Raw genomic sequence first — 10,928 nt, forward strand, 5'->3', positions numbered from 1 at the left:
GGTTGCTCCCACAGTGTACAGCTCCTGCACCTCCTCCTCCTTCGCATCCTCTGCAGCCTCCAGCTACAAAAGTAACACGTCAGTCACAAGCTGAAAGCACTGCAGCACTGCCTCATCAAGGCTGTGCTGAAGCTAATCTGCTTAGGTGACAAACCCGACTATGCTGAAGAGTTGTGGACAGCTCTGAAAGAGCAGGCAGATCAGTGCCTGAGACTGCTGAACCCACAGCCAGGTATGGTTGTGTGTGACAATGGCTGAAACCTGGTGGCTGCTCTGTGGCGAGGCGAGCTCATGCACGAGCCATACCTGGCTCATGCGCTTTACCTAATTGGTCAATGTTTTTTGAAAAGCGACATGGAGCTGCTAGATCTGCTAGGAAAAGTCCAACGCTTTGCAGAACCATGTTAGAAAGACAGCTACAGCTTCATCTGCCCTTGCCGTGCTTCAGCAGCGCTTGCAGCTTCTGGCTCACCGACTGGTGTGTGATGTTCCCAGGTGCTGGAACTCTATACTGCAGATGTTGGAAAGGATTTGTGAGCAGAAGAGGGCATTTGTTGACTAGATTACCAGCATCAACAAGGTTGTCGGTATTCAGTTCAGACTGCACACATAAGATCACAGGAGTGGACATGGATGTCAGTTACATGTGTACCAACTTGGAGGAATCCACCAAGATGGTGAGCATCACTGACGCCATAATTAACACCTCCATCCTGCTTCTCTGTGTTCTAATATGAATATTTATAGTTATTTATGTAGCGCAAATATATTTACAGTTTAACAGTTTCAAACACAACAGTCCTAAGTAACAGCAATAACAATAATACAATAGTTAAACCCAAATAAAACTACCCTGCTCTTGACAGCTTTCAATCTACACTAAGTAACATTGATAACAATAATTAAACCCAAACAAAACAATCCTGGTTGTGACAACTAACAATCTACAATGAGGTGGGGGAGAGAAAAACTACAGAAGTGTATTTACAAGAATGTATTTACAATGATGTTTGTACAATGATATTACTGAGGTTAGTGCAAAGTCATGGAGGCCTGAAAACAAGGAGGAGAGCATGGTCAGTCGTCCTCTTGGTGAGGACATGGAATAATTGTTAGCAGTCTTGCATGCATGGCTCAGTTTATGTTACGCTGCCTTTCCCATCACCCTCGCGTTAGCAAAATTTTGGGTGACGGGCAATACTGATTGGTGACACTTGTAGACCCATGCTACAATGAGAACTTTACATCTCTTATACCAGAGGCAGATAGGTGTACTAAAATGTTGGAGGAACAGAGGATCCTTCTTGCGGAATTATTAAAAAAAATTTACATCTGAAAACGCTGGCAGCAGAGGTCACAGTTTGTTGGCCAAGCAAGGAGTAAAGGTGAGAGAGACACAACTCCAAGCCAGCAAAGGCAGTGGAACAGTGGCAAAGTTTGGGGAGAGTTTTCTCAGAGCCTCCCATCGCCCTGGCCCTGAGTCGCAGGGGACTCTCACAAGGAGTGCAAAGTTTGGGAAAATGCTGAGGGATTACCTTGCTGACCTTATCAACATCTTCTGTCATTCCTCTGTGCCTTATAGTTACTGGTTATTCACGCTGAACACATTGCTTGAACTGGCTCTCTCTACTGTGCACGTGTGTTGTACTCACAGTTAAGGAGCGCATTGCGCCTTGCTCGCTTGTGGTCACTGGGCACACAGTGTCTTGCTAATTGGCATTACCGCTTTTAGTGGCAGGAGACAACAGGAACAGTCCTTTGGAGCGCCACGGCTCTAAGGACTGAGAATGCTACTCAGCCTCCCATGCGCTGCTTGTCCACACCAAAAATCTTTGCTGGCATGCCCGCTCTCTTTTATGTTGGCCCCCTGCCTCTAGGTCACCGGGTCTGTCTGTCTGCTTCATTTTGCCGCAGCGTCGGCGCTTCGGGTGCATAGTGCACTGACCCCTTTGATGCTCACACACTCACAGCAGGGGACTCACTCCTGCTTTGCTTTTTTTCCCTCAGCTTCTGGCCAGGTTCCCTGTCTAAACACAACCCCTCTTTCTGTGTAATGGGGCCTGTCCGTTCCCCTATTCCTTCCACCAGGAAACAGGATGCAGCTTTGACAGTTCTGGACACGGCGCAGCACAGGTACCCGCAGCCCGGTCATTCTTATTCCGTACATATCTGGCCAATTAGTTCTTTAATGCAATCAGCATAGAAGGCATGTTCTTTCAATTGTCTAGAGAAAATTGTACAGTACACTCAGAACAGTTTCAATTTGAAGGACTTTGTGGCTCATATCACAAGATGTCACTAGTCTCAGACTTAAAATTTTAGGTGGAAAATAATTTCCCCACTGATAAGGTTGTGTATGTTCTGAACTGTGTAACATCATTTGTATGATTATTAATTATTCATACCTATTTGCTGCACAATATATTCATCTTTTTCTACAAGGCTTTGGATAATAATTTTGTACTGTAATAGTGAAAGCAACTTGTTAAAGTGTGTTTTACCTCAAATGTGAAACTACTTGTCAATTGTCACCTTTACTATTTCTCCATTCTGTGTGTGGCTAACCACCCCATTGATGTTATTAAGTTTCTTTGGTAAGAAAACAACAGCTCCACCAATACCACATGTTTTTTCCTATTAATTCATCATGTACCTAAAGTAGAGGTGAGATTAGGGACCTAGATAACATCTGGGGACTGTAGTCAACATGACACTGTGCCAACGCCCACTAGGGTCTAGCTACCAAGTTGACATAGTTTGTGCACAGCTGAACAGAGTTGTCATAAAATAAAAAAATTCCTTCAATAACATGTTTGAGGGATTGTCTAGTGGAAACACCCATATAGTATCATTATTATTTTTATTTATTTATTTATATAGCAACATTAATTCCATAGTGCTGTACATGACAAGGGGTTACATACAAAGTAATAGATATCATTTACAGAGAAAAAATTACAATGACAGACTGGTACAGAAGGGAGAGGACCTTGTCCTTGCGGACTTTCATTCTGTTGGAGAATGAGAAAGAGACAGAGGGTGGGGGGTGTGGCACCTCGGGTGGTGGAGAGGCGGCAGCTCAGGTGATGGTGTAGAAGTCACATCTACAACCACCTCACTCTCCAATTGACATCTCTTGAAATGCAGCCAAAATGTCTAAATCTCTAGCTTCAGTTATAAAAAATGCATGGGCTTCTTTTTGACATCATCGTCCAACCAGTTCAGTATTAGTAGGTGAGGGCTTGTCAGAATCCTGCTCAGGAACACCAGGCTACAGTAGTTGCGAGTCCTGTCCCCATGATCTTCCATGTGTTCTTGCTCTGGCTCTTCCAGGCATGATTTGATCAAGAAGATTTAGCCTTTGCAATACAGAGACAGAGTACAACACCGCCTAAGCGTTCACCCTCTGCTATTCAGACTTTCTATCTGTGCAGTGACTGCCTCTAGGCTGAAGATGAGGATGGTGGTAGCAGTTGGAGCATTTAACACAGTCATGAAGCAGCCATAACAACTTGAAACAGAATTTTTATTTAGCGACATACCCCACTGTCAAATATGTTTTGTTTTTTTATGTGATGCAAAACAGTGATGGATATAACGAGAGTGACAGACTGCCAAAAAAAGGTAATTTAGGCCTAAAATGCCACAATTTCTGCCACACGGATGTATGAGGGGTGTCACAGATATACCCCACTGTAAAATATGTGCCCTGTTTTTAAAAATAATGCAGCATAGTGCTGTATATAACTTGAGTAACAGACAGGAAAACACTGGAATACCGGCCTAAAACCCCAAATTTTTATCACATGGACGTATGAGGCATGTCACAGATATAACCCACTGTGAAATGTGGCCAGTTTTGTAAAAAAATGCAACAGAGTGCTCTATATAACTTGAGTAACAGACAGGAAAATACTTGGCAAATGGGTATTCGTGACTCATGTGAGCTTCCGTACCTAGTTATTTAAAACTCTTATTGACCTCCAAACCCCATTGATTCATATGCAAACCTAAATGGGTTTACAGGATCTGGTTAACCATCTAAATATGGTTAGCCAGATCCTCCCATCTCTCATAGCTACCCGCAAACCGGACCCAGGTGCATTAAACGACATATTAATGCTCATGTGCACTAAAGACAGAATACTCCGGGTTGCCATCGCAGGGAGCATCCATCCCTGTGACATATACCTCCCATTAATCACGTGACCACCAGTCACACCACTATATATATATATATATATATAAAATTAAAAAAATATGTAAAATAATATATATATTTATATATAAAAACTTCCTTCTCACCCCCACTGGGCGTGGTCTTTGTTGTCCTTTCTCATTCTCAGGTCCTCTTCCAGAGGCCTGGGAGTTTGAGGGTTCTGCGCAGGATCTTAGTTGTTCCCAGTATTGCACATTTCCGGACAGAGAGCTCAGATGTTGCTCCTGGGATCTGTTGTAGCCATTCTTCCAACTTACGGGTCACTGCTCCAAGTGCTCCTATCCCCATTGGAATCACTGTTGCCTTCACCTTCCACATCTTCTTCAGTTCTCCTTTGAGGCCCTGGTATTTCTCTAGTTTTTCATATTCCTTCTTTCTGATGTTTCTGTCACTTGCACTGCCACATCTATTATCATTGCTGTCTTCTGATCCTTGTCTACTGTGACAATGTCTGGTTGGTTAGCCAACACCTGCTTATCCGTCTGGATCTTGAAGTCCCACAGGATTTTAGCCCTTTCATTCTACCCCCATTATAGCATGTCTCCCACCTGGATTTAGGAGAGCTTAGCCCATATGCTTTGCAGATTTTCCTGTACACAATTCCCGCTGCTTGATTGTGGCTTTCAGTATACGCTGTTCCTGCTTTTATTTTGCATCCTGACACTATGTGTTGGACAGTTTCTGAGGTTTCTTTGCATAGTCTGCACCTTGGGTCTTGTCTTGTGTGGTACATTCCTGCTTCTATGGATCTGGTACTTAGTGCTTGCTCTTGTGGTGCTATGATTAGTGCCTCTGTGCTGTCTTGGAGTCCAGCTTTCTCCAGCCATTGGTAGAATTTCTCCATGTCAGCCACCTCCAATACCTGCCGATGGTACATCCCAAGCAGCAGCTTGTCTTGCCATGGCGCTTCATGTTCCTGTTCTTCCTTCCAGATCTGTTGCTGTTGCTGCCTTAGGCTTTCTCTCAGCATCTCATCGTTTGGCACCATTCTTCTGATGTATTCCTGGATACTCCTTGTTTCATCCATGATGGTGGCTTGGGTGCTTTATCAAGCCTCAATCACTCTCCTTTCTGTTGGTATACAATCTTTGGGTGCTAGACTTAGGGTTAAGACCTCCATGCATTGTGAGGAGCTTTCTTGTCTTCACATCTGCAGCTTCCATCTCTTCTTTTGGCCAGCACACTATGCCAGCAGGGTATCAGATAACTGGCAGGTCATATGTATTTATGGCACAGATTTTATACTTCCCATTGAGCTGGCTCTTCAGAACCTGTCTTACCCTTTGATAGTATTTGGATGTTGCTGCTTTCCTTGCCTCCTCATCATGGTTACCTGTAGGATGCAGAGATACTTATAGCATGTCTGTATATCTGCTACGTTCCCTGCTGGTAATTCCACTCCATCGGTCTTGATTACCTTGCCTTTCTTTATTACCAACCGGAAGCACTTCTCTAATCCGAAGGACATGCTGATGTCTTCATTGTAGATCCTTGTTAGGTGGATCAGTGTATCGATGTCTCATTCATTTCTCGCATACAGCTTGATGTCTTCCATGTAGAGGAGGTGGCTGATGGTGCTTCCACTCTTGCTAGCCAGACTCAGTAATTATCTGACTGAGGGGTTCAAGCCTATGCAGAACAGCAAATGGGGACAGTGCATCACCTTGGTATATGCCGCATTTGATGGTCACTTGTGCTTGTTGTCTTGAATTGACTTCCAGTGTTGTTCTCCATAGCCCCATTGAGTTTCTGAGGAAGGTTCTTAATTTCCTGTTGACACTGTAGAGTGATCACAGATCCATATGTGTGGTATTAAGTCATAGGCTTTCCTGTAGTCAATCCAGGCTGTGCTGAGATTGGTCTGTCTGGATTGTTTCCATGTTGTTGTAAGGCAGGTTATTGGGTGGTAGTTGGATGGAACTGTTACTTTATAATACTTCAAGATCAGCACTGTTCTTCCTTGGTGGCCTTCTTCTAGCAGATGGTTCATTTCTGCCATGCGTTCATGTACCACTGTTAATTTCTTTAGCCAGTAGGTGTGGATCATGTCTTCAAGTTCTTAAACCCGCTGTTGGATGTCTGCTTCTGTAATGGTTCTTGCTGTGCTTCATTCTCAGATCTTGCAGCCACATTGCGCTAGTGTTGTGTTTTTTTTTTCCTTCTCCCATATGTCCCTCCAGTATGGTTTAGTCTCTGGAGTTGCTGTGAGTGCTGTGAGCCTTTGCTTAGCAGTCTCTAGGGCTTAAGCTGGGGTCAGGTCTTTGTACTTGTCTTGGTCTTATTCTTGATCTTTACACCCTTCTGTATTTCTGTTAGTTGGCTGACTTCCCTTCATGTCACCGTCTTATCCTTGCTGGTTGTATAACCAAGCATTTCCATGATTGGCATAGATCAGTTTATTAGTTTAAGTTATGGTGGTGGCATCTTCTATTGGTGGTGCTTCTTTGCTGGTCCTTGGCAGTCGATCTCTAGTATTGATGGTATTTAGTTTATCTAAGGTCTTTTGTTTCAGACCAACTGCAGTGCTCTCTAGTTGCAGGATTGGATCAGGCTTAGTGATAAGCGAGTATACTCATTGCTCGGGTTTTCCCGAGCATGCTTGGGTGTCCTCCGAATATTTTGGCATGGTTGGAGATTTAGTTTTCGTCGCCTCAGCTGCATGATTTGTGGCTGCTGGCCAGCCTGAATACATGTGGAGATTCCGTAACAAACAGGCATTCCTCATATGTATTCGCCCTGTCCTGCAGCCACAAATCATGCAGCTGTGTCGACAGAAACTAAATCTCTAAGAATGACAAAATACTTAGAGGTCACCTGAGCATGCTCGTAAAAACACGAGCGACGAGTATACTCGCTCATCACTAATCAGGATCTTCAGGGGGTTGCACATGTTGTTCTTCTGCATGTGCAGTTGATCCATCTCAAACTATGATAATGGCTTTCGCTTTATGATATCGAAACGTTGTGTGACTAGTTGTTTCTCAGTCAGTAGACATGCAGGTCTTATATGCATCCAGACTTTCCTGATACGCTTCATATACACTGCTCAAAAAAATAAAGGGAACACTTAAACAACAGAATATAACTCCAAGTAAATCAAACTTCTGTGAAATCATGACTTAGGAAAGTCTGACTGACGGCTTCACTGTAATGACCCCTCCCAAAACCCACACTTACCCCTTCTTAACTTAAATAAGACACGACTGCGTGACATTGGATGTAAAAGGCCACAGCAGCCCCGTTTATTAACACCAAACAAGCAATAACATTTTATCCATAAACGTAGAAATATTCCATAAACATAACCACCAGCAAAAGGAGGGGGGGTAAATGAAGAGTCCATTGTACATGATTGCAACACCAGCTCCACCACGTGCCCTCAGCCGCACCACACCGGCTCGAGGACACCCAGCCGAGTGTTGCAAAACCCATTGTACATGATTGCAACACCAGCTCCACCACGTGCCCTCAGCCGCACCACACCGGCTCGAGGACACCCAGCCGAGTGTTGCCCAACCAATGTCCTGCTGGGACCCAGCCCAGCAGGGACCCACGTTAACATGCCCTGCTGTGACCGAGCACAGCAGGGTCCCACGTTAACATGTCCCGCTGTGACCCAGCACAGCTGGGACCCACCTTAACCAAGTATACCACTGCACCACCAGGGGTAACCCGCTCCTGCACTGGGTTCACCCCCCCGCTCTTTGTGCAATCCACCGACTTCAAATACCCCCCTCCTTTCCGCCGACTGCTGCAACAACGTCAAACCTCTTCTTCTCTTCACCATGTCGATCTCCAGAAGATCCTAAAATTAGGGCGGGAGGGTGGGACGATTCCGGACGTCTGCAAGGTAAGGAATGACCATCCCCCCACAGTTCTGCCCTATATATCCATCCCACTACTGACCACTCCCTGCCAACTCACATTGCACAATAAGCCCCATAGCTCCAACCCACACCTTCCCCACAAGCACAAAGCACTACTGACCACTCCCTGCCAACTCACATTGCACCATAAGCCCCATAGCTCCAACCCACACCTTCCCCACAAACACAAAAGCACTACACCTTACCCTTCACTAACCCTCAGGCCTAGCATCCCTCCTTAGTCATGTGCGCCCTCCCTGTAGCCCCTTTGGGGCAGGCGTCCGGGCTTGCCTTGACTTAGGAAAGTCTGACTGACGGCTTCACTGTAATGACCCCTCCCAAAACCCACACTTACCCCTTCTTAACTTAAATAAGACACGACTGCGTGACATTGGATGTAAAAGGCCACAGCAGCCCCGTTTATTAACACCAAACAAGCAATAACATTTTATCCATAAACGTAGAAATATTCCATAAACATAACCACCAGCAAAAGGAGGGGGGGTAAATGAAGAGTCCATTGTACGGGTTTTGCAACACTCGGCTGGGTGTCCTCGAGCCGGTGTGGTGCGGCTGAGGGCACGTGGTGGAGCTGGTGTTGCAATCATGTACAATACCCTTCACTAACCCTCAGGCCTAGCATCCCTCCTTAGTCATGTGCGCCCTCCCTGTAGCCCCTTTGGGGCAGGCGTCCGGGCTTGCCTAACTGTCCACTTAGGAAGCAACACTGTTTGACAATCAATTTCACATGCTGTTGTGCAAATGAAATAAACAACAGATGGAGATTATTGGCAATTATCAAGACACCTTCAATAAAGGAGTTGCAATCACAGAAAAAAAGAAAAATGACGGCACTTCAAAAGTAGAAAAATAAAAACGGTTTATTTTGGCAAATCAAGCCATATTAAAAACAAGACGCGTTTCGAGTGCGTCAAATGCATTCTTAGTTATAGGATACAGGAACATGCAATGAAACAAATATATATACAAAGGACAAACCAATCAAAATACAACAATCATTAGTTACATATGGGCAAGATGTGGTTGCTGAAAACTCTGAACAGGAAAAACCTCTTCTATAGAACAAACCTTTTCAGAATGCTTGCATATAAGATATTTGATGTTCAATTTTGAAATCCAAAATATTTAGCGCATAAAAACATTTTATTATTTATTACCTCCTCATATAAGATGAAAAAATAAATCTCAAATGCAAAAAACCTCGAAAAAAGAGAAGCAATATCTGTCTGGTGAATGAAAGAAAAAATACTTAATTGCTCCTGAAAAAATGTTAATAAAATGCTCAGGGATACTCATTTTTCTATATATATATATATATATATATATATATATATATCATGCTACATGTACATCCAATATACTGTATTCCGCCTATATGCGGCAAATGCAAAATGTAACGAATTGTGAATTCCAATCAATGAAGGAAAAAAAAAATCTCTTTGATTTCATCTATGTCAAAATTACATGAATTGCACCAGATCCCAGCACACCTGTGAAAGCCCAGAGTAAACCTCCAAAAAAACACTTAATCACAAGGTACAAGAGAATTTTTTGCAATGAGACAAATAAAAATACAAAGAACAAGAGCATTTTTTGTTTATTACCCCCTCGTATAGGGTGGGAAAATTTTTCAAATGCAAAAATTTGAAGAAAGAAATATCTCCCTGGTGGACATTTAAAAAATGTTTTACTGCACCTGAAGAACATGCATTTTTATTTGCAATGTTAGTAAGGTGCTCAAAGATTTGTTTTTTTTTATTTTCCTAGATGTACACCCAATATATTGTACTTTGCATATTGTGCAATGAATACAATATACTACAAATTGTGAATTACAATTAATGAAAGAGGTAATTTCTTTTTAGGGGCAAAACCTGGAACAGAACAAGAAAAAATCTCTTTGGTTTTATCTGAAGCGAAGTTGCATGCATTACATCGGTTCCCAGCACACTTATGGAAACCCTGAGTAGATATCCAAGAATTACTAGTTGAAACTTAATGAAATAAACTAGGTGAGAGCGCATTCCCCAAACTAAAACCTTTTTTTGCCACATAGTGACATCCATGGCTTATTATTGTACTCAATTTTTCATCCTGATTAAGGATGGGCAAATATTTTTTAACTATCGCTTTGATGGAATTAAACTGAGGGCTGTAAGGTGTGGAAAAAGTTATATGCGAATTGGAAGGGATAGATTAGAGACTTTATTTAAAGCAAGATTTATTGCATGTTGATTATAACCTCTGAGTGGCAATGCGACTTTCTGTCAAAAATGACTCATGATCAGAACAGAGACGTATGACTCTATTAAACTCTCCATATGTGATGGCCTTAATGGTGTGCTTGTCATGTGAGGACGATGACAAAAGAAGTGCATTGTCAGAAACCTAAGATTTTTTTTGAATGAGCTTATATTTCTTTATATGAGCCTTCTTCATTTTTGTGCAATTTGTTTTGCAAAACTCTGGTGGTTTCTGCTTCTTCATATATGACAACGTCCATTGATGCAAAGCTTGAAAAATTAGCCCGTGTCTTCAATGAATCTAATCCATCTGATGAAACATCATCTCAGATAAATGATTCATTTTCCAAACTGGATAAATTATTGGGCCAAGAACTGAAAACTTGGTGCAAACATAATTCCCTAAAGAAATACCTGGAAAAGGAAATGATTCCCGAAGAACTTAGAATGAAAAAGCTACCTAAGGCCTCTTTCACACATCAGTATTTTTGATCAGTACTTCATCAGTATTTGTATGCCAAAACCAGGAATGTCTCCAAAATAAAGAACAGGAGTCAGTCTTTCAACTATATTTTTTTC

This window comes from Dendrobates tinctorius, unplaced genomic scaffold (assembly GCF_039654945.1).
Source record: "Dendrobates tinctorius isolate UK_male_01 unplaced genomic scaffold, ASM3965494v1 ptg000125l, whole genome shotgun sequence".
Taxonomy (NCBI): Eukaryota; Metazoa; Chordata; class Amphibia; order Anura; family Dendrobatidae; genus Dendrobates; species Dendrobates tinctorius.